The sequence below is a fragment of the Accipiter gentilis genome, chromosome 1 (genome assembly GCF_929443795.1).
Source record: "Accipiter gentilis chromosome 1, bAccGen1.1, whole genome shotgun sequence".
Taxonomy (NCBI): Eukaryota; Metazoa; Chordata; class Aves; order Accipitriformes; family Accipitridae; genus Astur; species Astur gentilis.
Window position 1 is genome coordinate 46,604,423 of NC_064880.1, and position 13,208 is coordinate 46,617,630.

Below are 13,208 nucleotides of genomic sequence, written 5' to 3' on the forward strand. Positions count from 1 at the left end.
GTTCAGAAGGAAAGTATTTCTGTTAGTCAACAAGTAAATACAGGAGCAGTCTAACAGTTTGATTCGGATGGAGGGAATTTTCAGACAACTTTCCACAATTTTTATATAAGTAAGTCTTGGGGCTCCAAACTTTTCTGTGATGGAGGTATGATTTACTAGTCCAGCAATACTACATATTAAAATTTCACAAGTCCTTCAGCCTGAACAAGTGCATACCTAGATAATAGCATTACAAATCACTTGCTAAGCTATGTGGGAAGCTTTTCAGCATCCTGCTGATTCTGGATCGTTTTCATGCAGTTAATAGCCTGCCCTTGAGCATGCAGAAAGAACTCTGTGAATCCATATATAGATCAAGGCCTGGGAAGCACAGTAAAGTGCAAGGAACAAGAAAAAACAAAAGGAAGTAGAAGTTGCAGGGGAGAAGGTGTCACGACCCAGACTGGACAGACCAGGGAGTCATGTTTAATTCGAAAGTCACTCAGGCTAAATTAAGGTGAAATGACACCAAACGATCAGTTAAAGATTTTATTCATGACAGAAGCAAGCTGAACTGGGGAGGCATGGTAGTAGGTGGCAGGGTTTTCTCACAACAGGAATTGGCATAAGACTACTTCTGTAAACTGTGTAACCCAGGGTAACCATATACATCGATTCAGGCAATAAAGTTGAGCCACGAGGTTCAGAGCAGACCCCCTTGCTTTCTAGACTCCTCCTCAGAGAAGGGCCCAGGGGCGGCTGGATCTACTCTTAGTCTCAGACTTGGTCAACGCTTTATATCTTGAAACAGATGAGGTGCGGGGATTGTGGAAAAGGAAAGAGAGAAGAAGACAGAGAGAGAGAAAGGAAAAGAGAAAGATTTCACCAGTCCTGGGTCCAGCGTTGGTCCAGTCAGCCAAGAGGTCCAGTCAGCCAAGGGGTCCAGTCCCGGTGGGCTTGCGCACCTGGGGCTTCAGTTTGTGTCCTTTTATCATCCTGGTTGGGCACCCGAACTCATCAGGTTAATGAGCAGTTTGTGAGCCTTTGGGTTTGTGGAGTAACTTCTCCTTCCCTGCAGAGGTAGCCATTGTTTGATCTTTGTATCAGAAGAGCTTATCAGAACAGGGAGCTGCGCACCCTCCAGCACAGCCCTCCCCCTCCTGTTGCTGATGTCTGAGCTGATGGGCTTTTCACCTTGGTTCCTTGCTGTGCAGGGTTTGTCTTTAAGCAGAATTTGCCCCACCACAATGTTTAACTCTTCCAGTCTCTCACAGAAGGGATTTTGGAAATGCCCATGACGGCTGAGAATCCAGTCTTGCCCTGGTCAGCATGTTGCCATTTAGGTTGGTATAAACTGAATTTAAAGGCAGGTTAATATCCAGTACATCACAATAACATCCCTTAAGCCCAGGTATAGCTGACAATGAAAGCTAGAGAAACAGCCGAGGAAAATCAGGTCTAGATTACCTGTTAGACAATATTCACTTTAATGTAACTATTTATTATAAAGTACATTGCTTGATCATTTAACCATCATCTTCTGAGTGTTTCAATATAAGTAAGATTTGCCAATAGTTGGTGGAATACTACAGAGAGCTAAGGAAGAAAATGTTTTATCTACCCTGATAAAAGTTGTATGTAGATTTCTTCCAGGAAGGGCCACAAGCAAAATTATAGTGTTATTGGTTGATTTTGGCATAGCTATAGCAACAGCCATATGGGAGGCGTGTAATTTCATGGAGCTGCACATGGTGAAGTCATGGCAAATTACCGGGATCTCATTTGATGTGGCTACTCTCCAAGAGTCCTGACTTAGAGCAACTAAAACCATTAACTTCCAAAATATAATTAGTCCAACCATATTTATTTTTTTAAAATAACAGATTAAAAAAAAACACAATTATGATTCTTTGTACACTAAAACAAGTTATGTAAGGAGAGAGAAACTTATAAACCTGGGCTTGTTTATATCCTTGGACTATTACGATGATATCACCACCATTGCCCATTATATTTGCTAGGAATAATGGCAAAATGTGTGTCAAAAGGTAAATCTAGAGAATATAAAGGAAGAATTTGACTAAAAATGTTATGACTTAAATAGGAACTTGATGTTCTGGGCAGAGACAAAATCTGCAAAAGTCATGCTGTCCAGAGAAGCACTGCATTCCTATTCACAGCTTGCTTTTCCATTTAAAATTGTTTATCTTTATGTTGCTGTTCTGTGCTTTCTCATAACAAATACATCTTGTTCCTTTATAAAGCTTCTGTAGTGAATTAGCAGGACGATGGCAGCAGGATTCCTATAACAGCAAAGCAGGATACAAACCTCTGCCTTTGTGTTGTATCCATACTGCACAGGCTCCACACAGTCACACCTGGGAGCGAAGTAACAGTAATACATAGCTTGGCCATGATCAGAAAATCTGTGCTTTCTTGTGTAATTGAAACAGTATTATGTGTTCTCAGTTGTACCTATTTACTTTCTTGGCTGGAACAAATGTGTATTGCTACCTTTTTTGTATGACTTATTGTATGCTTCAACAGAACTGAGAACCTAAATCAATCACAGCTGTAAGTATCTGACCTGCCTTAGCAGTTGTACTTTAGGCATCAACTTTCATGTTCACCATGTCATGCACCATTAACTTGAGTAAAACCCAAGATAACTTGCAAACATATGTAAACCCACCATTTTTATTTTAGTGATCTTTTATTTTTTATTCAAAGATGTCATCCATGTGCTAAATCAAATCAATATGTCACTAGTTTGCAGTTTAGCAGGCATTGCAGGTATCTGTAACCGGTGAGGATTTCAGCAGAGCGCTGAAGCTCACTGGGGTAAAACCAAGCCTTAAAAAACTGGCAAGTATAAGAGCAAGAAAAGTGCCAGATCATCAATACTTAGAACAGAGGATCAAGATGACCCTAAGTGGGTCATTTCACAAAAGTAGTAGCATGAAGAGTTATAGAGCATGCAACGGCACCATGGATTTTTGAGCTATTCAAACATTTGAAACTGAAAGCAATGAATGTATGACAGGTAAATAAATTAGTTTCTGTTCTGAGACACTTGTTCAGTCTTTACAGATGTTAACCAACCTTTGAGAGGGTTTTGCTGCTAATATTTGACCTCTCACTCTAAATGGCTTTTCATAAGAGGATCGTTTAGAAACACATGTATTATACCTGTTGGGGTTTTTCCTTGTTTTGTGACTTGAAGAAAATACATTCTCTTCTGTTGATCCAAACTGTTGATTCCTCGGATTAGTTTTTAGAAGACAATGTTAAAGGCTACTATATCACAACTACGGTCATTGTGCCATATTACTCTTATTGTACTTATTTCAAGATAATGCAGGAAGGAGAGGAGAACTAGGAGGAGAAATTGGAACTCGCATAGACAGATCTCCTTCTCTGGAAACAGCAGTGTGCTGCTTGAAAATGGTACCAGCCTTTCCAATCAGCTGGATATTATAGCATCCACAGTTCTATTGGCAGAAGCATGAATAAGCACTCCCTAATTGTCTCCAGACAAAATGAGACATAACTAAAAATATCCTCTCTGATGGGTTAAATAATTTGGCTGCCTTCTTTCTAGCAGGATGAGGAATGTTCTCTCTAGCTGAATAAGGAACATGCTTCCTCCAGCAGCACTGGGGGATAGCAAGGAACAGCTTGTGCAGTTTCTTTTTCAATTATCACAGCTATCTGGAGCCCAAGTTCCTTGTTAAAATGCATGAATTATTAGAAACAATGAAAAATAATAGTCAAATTAGTCAACAGTAGAAAAAAATATGGTGTTCCTTAATAGATAAATAAATAAATAAATCTCTTCCTAGTGACAATGCTGCATGCATAAAAAAATGGAAACAATTTCAAAACACTATTTCTCAATGCTGGGTACCTCCACACTAGGTTTATTCAGTCTGTTTGATAATATATAAAGAAAGAAACTGTTAACTCATTTCTGTAAATTTGGGGTTTCTTGCTTGTCCTGCTGAAAGACTGTAGGAAATTTTCCTGAAATAATACCTTAATGGATCATCAAAAAGTATAAAAGCTGATTTGCAATTCTACAGTGCTGTGTCAGCCACTGTAAGGGTTATATGCATGTCTTTGAAGAGACTACAGTCAATTTGTAAGAATGTGCTCCTCACATATCTAGTATCAGAAATATATCAAAACTAACAGAAACATTTTATCCAAGCGTTTCACTCACTCTACCTCTTTGAAAAACTACTAAAAGCAAACACTGTGGCAAAATCTTATAGACAAACAGATTACATGAATTATATTAGCCCTTATTGTAAGAATAGGGGCATTTAAATACCTGTTTGGAGCACTACATGCCTTTTCAAGTTGGGGTCCCATCCTAACAAGGCAACTAACTTGACCTTTAAGGACAATATATTTTGAAACCTTACTATCTGAAAAACAACGCACTGGCAAAGCCCCAAATCAGTAGCTCTGCCAGTGCAATGTTTCATCTGATAAACTTTCATTTTTGGTTCAGTTTAAGAGCATCTGCATTGAAAAGACTTGTTAACATTGTAACAAGGTACTTGTTAACATTACAAGACGTAAAAACCAGAAACTTTCCCTCCTGTATTTCCCTGCAGAATAACTTCCAGTTTAATCCAGTTGTGTGCTCTAGGTGTAGAACCTGTATATACACAGTACATTTCTCATCATAGGGGACATTTGTTCCTTTGATTTAGGCCCTTCTTATGAGTATACCTGACTTATCTTGAATATTATGCATGCCCAGCAAGGGATCAGTTAACTATTACCATATTGGGCAATACTGCAATTAACTTTGAATAGTACCTTATGTTGCAACGAGCCATAGTGAATCATTGGGATTATTCATACAGGAATGTGCAAAAAGCACAAATATCAAAATCTGTTCTGTGTTCTCCTGAACATACAGGGTCAGATTACATGCAGTTCCAACAGTTCAGCCTTGTGCTGGGAAAACTGCCTGACTTGACCTTTAGAAAGTTGCTTTTATGGGAATATTCAGTGTAAGTAAAAATTACATTTGACTCTATGTTAAGGCCTATTTGTTTTTTTGGATTGCATCTCCAGACAGAACAGGTACTTGTGCTCACACACGCATTTCTGCTAGCTACAGCATTCAAATGACTCTCTACTTGTCAACACGCATGAAGGTTATGCATGTGGTCCCCTCCTGCATATGGTTTTTCTCAGTGGCATGGTAGTTCTGTAATTTGGAACACTTCTGAAGGTTTACTTTCCATTTACTTTTTGTTTTGCTTGGATAGGCTTCCAAATGGTTTTTAGAATTGTCTTTTTTAAACAAATTATGATCATAGTTAATATACTGAAAATAATTTAGTGATAGCAATTTAGTCATTTTCAGTCTGGGAAATCCCATTGCCAATTAAGATTCCTGTTTTCTTTACTATTATAAATCAGCAAAGTAAAAAGACTGAAATGGGTGATGACAAGTTTCTCAAATGAGTTGTTTTTACTAATCTGTAATCTTATTACTAGCTAAAATTTGCAAGTAATGTTCAGTAGGAAGCAGAAAAACCTCTCGATTCTAGTCCATTTTCTACAGCTATTAAAAGTAGTAGTTGATAAAAAGCTACACAGCAAAAATATTTTTGGTTTTTGCTTCTAATACATCTTCAGCATAACATTTTTTTCTGTAGGGACTGGTAGTTTTCATAGTAATCAGCATAAATTTTATTCAAAATAATACAGTTTTAAGCATTTGAGTTTCTTAGAGCCTTGTCATAAGGTAAAACAGTGAAGAAAACAGCTGCGTAACAGCTCAGCAAGGGTCAAAAATACAAAATGTTTGTAAATACACAAAAGAGGACTGAGAACAAAATGGAAATTGTAACTATCAATCACAGTCTAAGTCATAATATACCCAAATTTTGATGTTTTCATTTCAGCATCTCAAGAATTGGATTGCGAGCAGGGGAAAGCAGTGAAGATAGTTGAGCAATAGAACTGTCCCTTCCATCACAAACGGCTTCATGCAAAGTGGGACTTAGGATGCAAGGACCCTCCAAGGGCAATTGAAGACAACTATAAGACACATTAAAACTCAAACGGTGCAAAGAAGGTGAAGTGGAATAACTATTACAAGTTATGTGATAAGATTATTAACCAGTGGGCAAAGCATTTTCTTTTACACCACAAGACTCTACCTAAGTAAATCCTTAACAGCTAATGTTTTACAGTACAACTGGGTTCACAGGTGGGATTAGACAAGTTCATAGGTCCATTAAGAGCTATTAAATATATTGGCTGAATTACAGACTTCCAGATAAGGATCCTGTAAACCATTTATTTCTAAAAACTACAAGGATGAACTATGGAAACAACTACCCTGTAAGTGCCTTGTTTCCAGTACCATTTTCCCAGGCATCCATTGCGAGTCATTGTGGAGACACAATTCTGAGCTATATGAACTTTTGATCTAACCTAACAGAACAGGGGAAAACTGTGCTGTCATGCATCCTACGCCAAGTCTAGTCCTGAACAGTTAGACTACATGCTTCCCCTAAGGAGGACAGAAGTTGATCAAAACTGAGTTTGTCAGTTTAAATTTTAAGAGTTTCTTCTGCTGCTTTGTCTTATTCATCAACATAAGTACCTTGTTCATCAAAGATCTGATCCAAATCCTTCCCAAGGAAGCATTTCTCTAAAATAAGTAGATTCGATTCCTTTGTACAGATCTATTATGGGACCTACAGAGCATTAAATTTCCTTCTTGGGATCTGATCTATTTCATCCAAATCAGCTATTATGTTCTCCTAAGTAGAACATACATGAGCAGAAACTAAATTCAGATTTTCTTTATAAGTGCAATGTAGCAGGTGTGTAAAATAAAACTGAGGATGTTTTCTCTTATGAAAATATTACAGTGCTGCTGGGAAGTAGATATAATTTCACTTTGCCTATAGAAGTTCTATTCATGTAACTAAAATATTCACAGCAAGAAAAATAAATATACAATATGTGTATATTTGCAAGATAGATATAGTTTTATTACATGATTACTGCAACTCTAATTCCTAAAAAAAGGAACAGTAAAAAACAGGGGAAATCATTCTTACAATAGTTTCTTTCGGAGAAGACACAAGATCACAATGTGAACTTTTACAATAAGAAGTAAATTACTTAGTCAAGAGCTAAAAATACAGGAGTCCTGTGATATTTCTAAGCGTGAAAAGTACAAACTTCTGGGCTTCTGACAATGTTGACCCATTTTTCTTCAAATGCCTCAGGAACCACTGCATAAGTGCTTCATCCTGTGACAAAGAGAAGCCTGGCACTCCACCTCAAGAACTGGAGTTTTCTCCCATTTGCCTGCCTCAGTCAAAATGTTTAAAATCAAAGCATTAACAAGTTGGATTTAGCTGTGTGACTGCACTGAGATGCAAGTTGCACAGCCTTATAAAAAATAAAGAAGAAAACTCACGTGCAAGAGAGGACTTAAGCTACACTCAGAAAGATGGTTTTAATTCACACTTGGGATTTAATGTACTTTCCACTGTTAAAGGAGACTGAAGGAAAAAAAAAAAAAAGATATAAAATCTGTGCATCTCCAGGTATTTTGCCATCCCTAGCACCAGCTACTGCCACTCACTGTGGGACAGCACTTGGCAGGGGCAGCAAACCAAGCTGAGCTTTATTATGGTAGGTCTCAGAGGTGAATTCTCCATTTCCAGAGCTTTTCCGTCACTGTGTGATCAGGCAAGACAGAAGCAGCTGAGAATCTGCACCTTCCCTGTTGCCTTATTTATTCTCCCTGTTCACAAGAACACATGCAGCTTTTTTTTTTAAATATAAAACATTCACTCCATTTTAATATAAATTATGCATAATTCTTTTCAAGATATTAGTTAGTAAAAGCACTATTAGCTATAAAAAAGTATTATGTTTAGTTTCGCTGTCAGAGTACTGTAGTCGTAACTCTTTGGTTGTCTTCTCATGTTTTGCTGCTTATTAACTAACTGATCTTGGATAAGCCATGTAAGTTTACTGAATCTCAGTAGAAATACCTAGATGTGCAAGATCTATGAAAATTAAATGCTGTGAGATTTATACACATTTTTGTAGTTACATAATTTTCAGCTCCTCCAAATTCCACAGAAGCACCATTTCAAGAGGACTGCTATTTACCAGCAGCTTTGTCTAAGAAATTAATTTTACCTAAAATCTCTTTCCAAAGTTGTAAAGTAAAAATAAAAAAAAAGTAAAGTATAAAGTATGTATTGCATATTTTGGCAATTTTGGCTTCAAGGCAGAAGACAGTGAGGACAGAAGCACAACAAATCAATACAGTATCATTTATAATATATACTCAGAATACATCCACAAAAGACAGTTTGAACCAAGACCATAATTCACCACATTTCCTTGTGTCGTTTAGACTATAAATGCTTCAGGGTAGGGATTGTATCCTACTACTTCTAACAACCAGTTTTATGAGGCATCAAGCTTGTTGGAAGTCTTTTAGTGCTACTATATGCAAATAAAAATACAGCTATATCAAGAAATGAAGGCTCACAAAAAAACCCCAAACCAGTTTCAGACTAAAAGTTCTTAAAACAGTTTTTCTTTTCAAGAAGTAACTTTTATTTATATACAGGAAATAATTCAAGTCCAACAGTAACACTCATCCAGACATATGATGAGAAGACATAACATTTTTGTATGAGAGATAATGGATCTCTTCAGTCACTAACTTGTAGGAAGGGTTAAATATCATGTTTTATTTCAACAGTTTGCAAGTGTGAATAGCACTTAATTTCACAGCTATATCGTATGTATCACCTAATTACAATTAAACATCATTTACCTTTCCACTCATCTGTATAGATCGCTTGCTATTATTTCCTAGAAGTTTTTACCCTAAAATTCCCAAAATATGCTAAGAGTTGAATTTTGCAAAAAGATGCATTTACTGAATAATCTGCAACACATTACACAGACCATTGGTTATCTTTAGGTTGGTATTATGAGCTCAATTCATAAATACTAATCAACACAGACTACAAGGAGGTAAAGTGGACTACAAAACCAACACAAACAAGACCAGAACCTGGTTCTGTCATTTCGTCTAAGCCTATCCTAGTTTATTCTCCCCACTATTTTTTTGTAGATTTTAACTTTGCCTAATATTTCCTTTTACAGGTTGGTTAGTCAATAACTTATGCATCTCAAAATTAAATTTAAAGTAACTGTGCTTTAATGTAGCTTACACGTCCATACAATTTCACCTTTTTTTATGCTATTAAAAGTGTGTTGAACGCGAAGCAGACATCTATTTCGAGAATTTAATTAGTTGCCACTAACTCCCGGTCATGTGAGATTTTGTATCACAGAGCGTAAAGATTACGGTAACCCTGAAACAAAGATTCCACCGTCTGTGCATTTTAGGACATTTCTCAAGGGTCTTGCTCACTTTGGTTTTTACTCCTTCCTTCTTTTTGACGGACTAGTTTCAAGCTCCATCTCCACTTCCCCATCTCCAGTTCTTCCGTTCGGGCTCCCTTCCTCTGCCTTCTCTGTTCCTCCATCTCTTCGTTTCTTTTTTTTTTTTTTTTGACCCGCTGAACCTCGCGGCTTTGAAAAAGCCTGTACAAACGCTAGGTGACGGCTCGTCTGTCCGAAGGCAGCTCTCCTCCGTCCGCTCTCTCGTTAAAGACGGCCAACCCGGACAGAACAGCCGCCGCTCAGCAGCGGCACCGCTCCCCGCAGCCGAGGCGCAACTCCCCGGCCGCAGGGCGATGACCGACCGGGGTTTCCGACGATACGGGCAAAACCCCGCGTTCGCCACCCTTTGCGTTCGCCACCCTTTACGCCCAGCCCGCTGGCGCCTTCTCGCCCTTCTAACGGCTCCGCGTTCCTCACTCCCGCCGCTCCGGAGAGCGCCCGGCGGCCCCGACGCCTCCGAGCAGGACCCCGCGCCCGCCTGCGGCCGCCTCTGCCGGGCGGGGAGCCCCGCTGCCACCCCTCCGGAGCCGAGCCCGGCTCCGGCGCCAACGCTCCGCCTTTTCAAGAAAGTCAGCCCTGAAGGAGAGCTGCGTCCCGCGGCCCTGCCCGCTGCCCGTCCCCGAGGGGCCGGCGGCCGGCTACGCCGCAGCGCGGGCACCGGCACCTCAGGCCTTTGCGCGCCGAAACCTTTCGGCTCCGTGTCTGAACGGACAGAAGGGATGGGCAGGGGGAGGCGCCCCCCCCCCCCAAAAAAAAAAAAAAAACCACCAAAAAACCCAAACGACCCCGCTCTCCGGTGCCAGGCCGCCGAGCGGGACCCCCCGCCGCCCTCCCGCCCGCGCTCGCCCGCTGAGGGCCGGGGGGCGGCCGGCAGGGGTGGCGAGCGGCTGGCCGAGCGGCTCGATGGGGCCGACCTGCGGGCGGGGCGGGGCCGGCGCTCGCTCGCGGCCTCGGGGATGGATTCTCGGCGCCGCAGCGGCCGCCGCTCGCGCACGCCACCATCTTAGAGGGCGGGCGGGGAGGGAGGGGAGGGAAGCGAAGCGAAGCGAAGCGGGCGGTGCCGCCGCCGGACGGAGCTCCGGGCCCCTTCGCGGCCTCAGGTACCGCCGCCGTCGCGGGGACGGGGCTGCGGCGAGCCCCAAGCGGCTGTGCGCGGCGGGAGGCGGGCCGCGGGTTCCGCCGGCTGCTGCCCCCTCAGCCCCGCCGCGCCTGTCAGCTGTCGCCGAGGGTGTCGCGGGCAGGAGGCCTCGCTCGCCCCGTCCCCGGCCCGCAGGGCTGAGGGGGTGGGGGGGCGACGACGGGGGACGAGACCGGGCCCCGCCTCGCTTCGGGAGGGGGACTTTGCCCCCTCACGTCGCGCGTGGGCGAGTGGGCCGCGCCTGCCCGTGGCGGGCCGGGGAGCGCCGCGGCCGTGCGCCCGTGTGTGTGACCCTTCTCCCGCCGGCCCTTGCCGGCGTCCGGCGGTGGTCGGAGCCAGCGTGTGTCGTCCCCTCCGCTCCCTCTGCCGGACCTCGGCCCCGTCCCACGCGCGTTTGTGCCGGCGGTGTCGGAGAGAGCGCTTTCCTCTCCCCGCCTGTCAGCCGAGGGTGCCCGCCCTGCCCGGGGAAGGAGGGGATGTGTGTGGAGGGATTCCGCTTTCCCGGGAGAGAGCTGGCAGGTGACGAGTTCTCTGTCGTGTCCCGCCTGCGGTGCGAGGAGGTTCGTGCTTCCCCCGGCTTGGGCCGCGTCTCTCTGCCCCCCCCCCGATCTCCAGTGTTTGTTTTACGTGCGAGTGCAGGACGGATACTCGTTCTTCCTCCTCTGTCGTCCCCAGGGCTTGAGCCATATTTCTTTCTCCTCAGGCATCCACTTTTTTCTGAGTGTGTTAAGGAGATTTACTGATTACTTTCTCTTCTGTGTCGCTGCTGCTTTCCCCCAAAGATACCTGTCGGCAAGAAGGAAGAAGACCCCGTACGCTCTGAAAGCACGTTTCTGAATGCGGTGATTTTGCCAATTTCTAGCGTGCCTGGAAGGCTCGGCTTTCAGATGCAAGAGTGACTCATAGTTTTGAAGGCTGCTGTACTTGTTCTTATCAGAGATCTGGGGCTGTTTATCCTGTGACAAAGCATGATATGTTTAGATCTTGCACTAGACAAGATCAGATGGGTAGCATGTGGATGTAGGATGTCACTTGTAATTCTTAGCTAATATTAAATGTATAGCTACTGGTGGCTAAGAGATTGCTGTGTACATGGTAACGCTGAGAGGCATTGGCAGCTTGACATGAAGTTCTTTCTTCTAATCCTATTGGGAGAGCACAAGAAGGAGGTCAATGTCAGTTCCACTTGTCAACTTTCACTTTGCTAACCTGAAACTACTGTGTTTCTAGCTGGATGTGGTCATAGATGTTCATGTCCAACAAGGTACTCATGCTGGGGTGCTGTGTGAATGGACCTGAGAAGTATGTGGTTACTGTGATAGCTGGTAAAGACTCCGAAGTATGCAATAGATTAATATTCTGCATTACTACTCCCATATAAGAAACTTTGTTTGAAACTTTGTTTCATGAATTTTGAGTAAGTGCTGAATAGGAAACTTTTTCAAGTGTGTTAGTATGACTTATATTGTGCGCTGCCAGATCCCTAAAACATCCCTTTATGCTAAGCTAAATTCTTTTATTTTGGTACTAAAATTAATGTGTTTTCTGTGCAAACTTTGGTCTTGTATAACTTTTTATTTAGCTAGGAACAGTGATCTCTACTTGCAGTACTCAGTACTGGCTTGAAAAGCTTCGCCTCGGTTTCTTTTTTGTGTCGTTTGCTTCACTATATTCTACAGATTCTACAGGAAACTTTCCCTGAGTAAAGATTACAGGGCTGTAGTGAATATCATTGTCATGTTGCATAGGGCTCACCTTTCCATGTCTTCTGAAGATTCTTGCTTTTGCTCTTATCCTATGATAACCCTTGGAAGTTGAGTGGAGGTCAAAGTTGTGTTAAATTAACGTGTCTTTAATGTACATTTCCAGATTTAGAAGGATGGGTGTAAAGTGTCTGTCAGTTTACTTCTGGCTTTTTTCTTGTTAGAGTCGAAGCAGTGTCTGTCTTTATCTTATCTCGAAAGTAATCCAATATGAAACGAGAGTCACCTGATGACATTACATATTAAGGGGGGGAGGGGTTGTATCCCAGATCTTGTATTATTGGAGCAGCCAGTATAACTGGAAAAACTAAAACCATTTCTTCTGTGTGCAAACCTTATCTTGGTATGTTGTCTTCCAAATTGTGTATGAAATAATCTTGAGTAAATACAAGGAAGTATTTCAAGTTGAGTTGCTTGCACCATGGTTTGTGACTGAGGTGCTGTTCTGGGTCTCTTGTTATTACATACTTTTTTTTGGAGTGTGTGTGTTTTCTTCATAGAGTAGTTAGAAGGAATAGTCCTGTTTTGCAATGGTTTGGCAGTTCTTTTAATGTTCTCTTACCTGTCAACACAATAAAAGTTATTTCATATTTTGCAAACTTCATATGATTTCCTTTTTTAGGGTGGAACTTTTAGTATGAAAAAAGTGATAATCTGCACAAAGAAACACTTAGTGCTAATAGAAATAAGATTGTGCATTAAGTATCAATGGTAGTTATGCATCCTGTCCTCAGAAGTCACTTATTGCATGTTCGGAACACTAGAGTTGGACAGGCTATTGAGCTTGTTGACTTCAGTGTAATCAGCTACGTGAACATACACTGTAGACTACATAGTGAGAC

At 42.0% G+C, this 13,208-nt stretch overlaps 1 protein-coding gene across 1 annotated transcript in view; it reads left to right on the forward strand.

Annotated features, from left to right (window-relative positions):
* The first annotated feature begins 10,495 nt into the window (after positions 1 to 10,495).
* SLC35F5 (solute carrier family 35 member F5) overlaps positions 10,496 to 13,208 on the forward strand; it is a 39,485-nt gene continuing 36,772 nt past the window's right edge. Inside the window, exon 1 of the mRNA XM_049803282.1 lies at positions 10,496 to 10,565. The gene's annotated coding sequence lies outside the window, so the exon portion shown is untranslated. The remainder of the gene's footprint in view (positions 10,566 to 13,208) is intronic.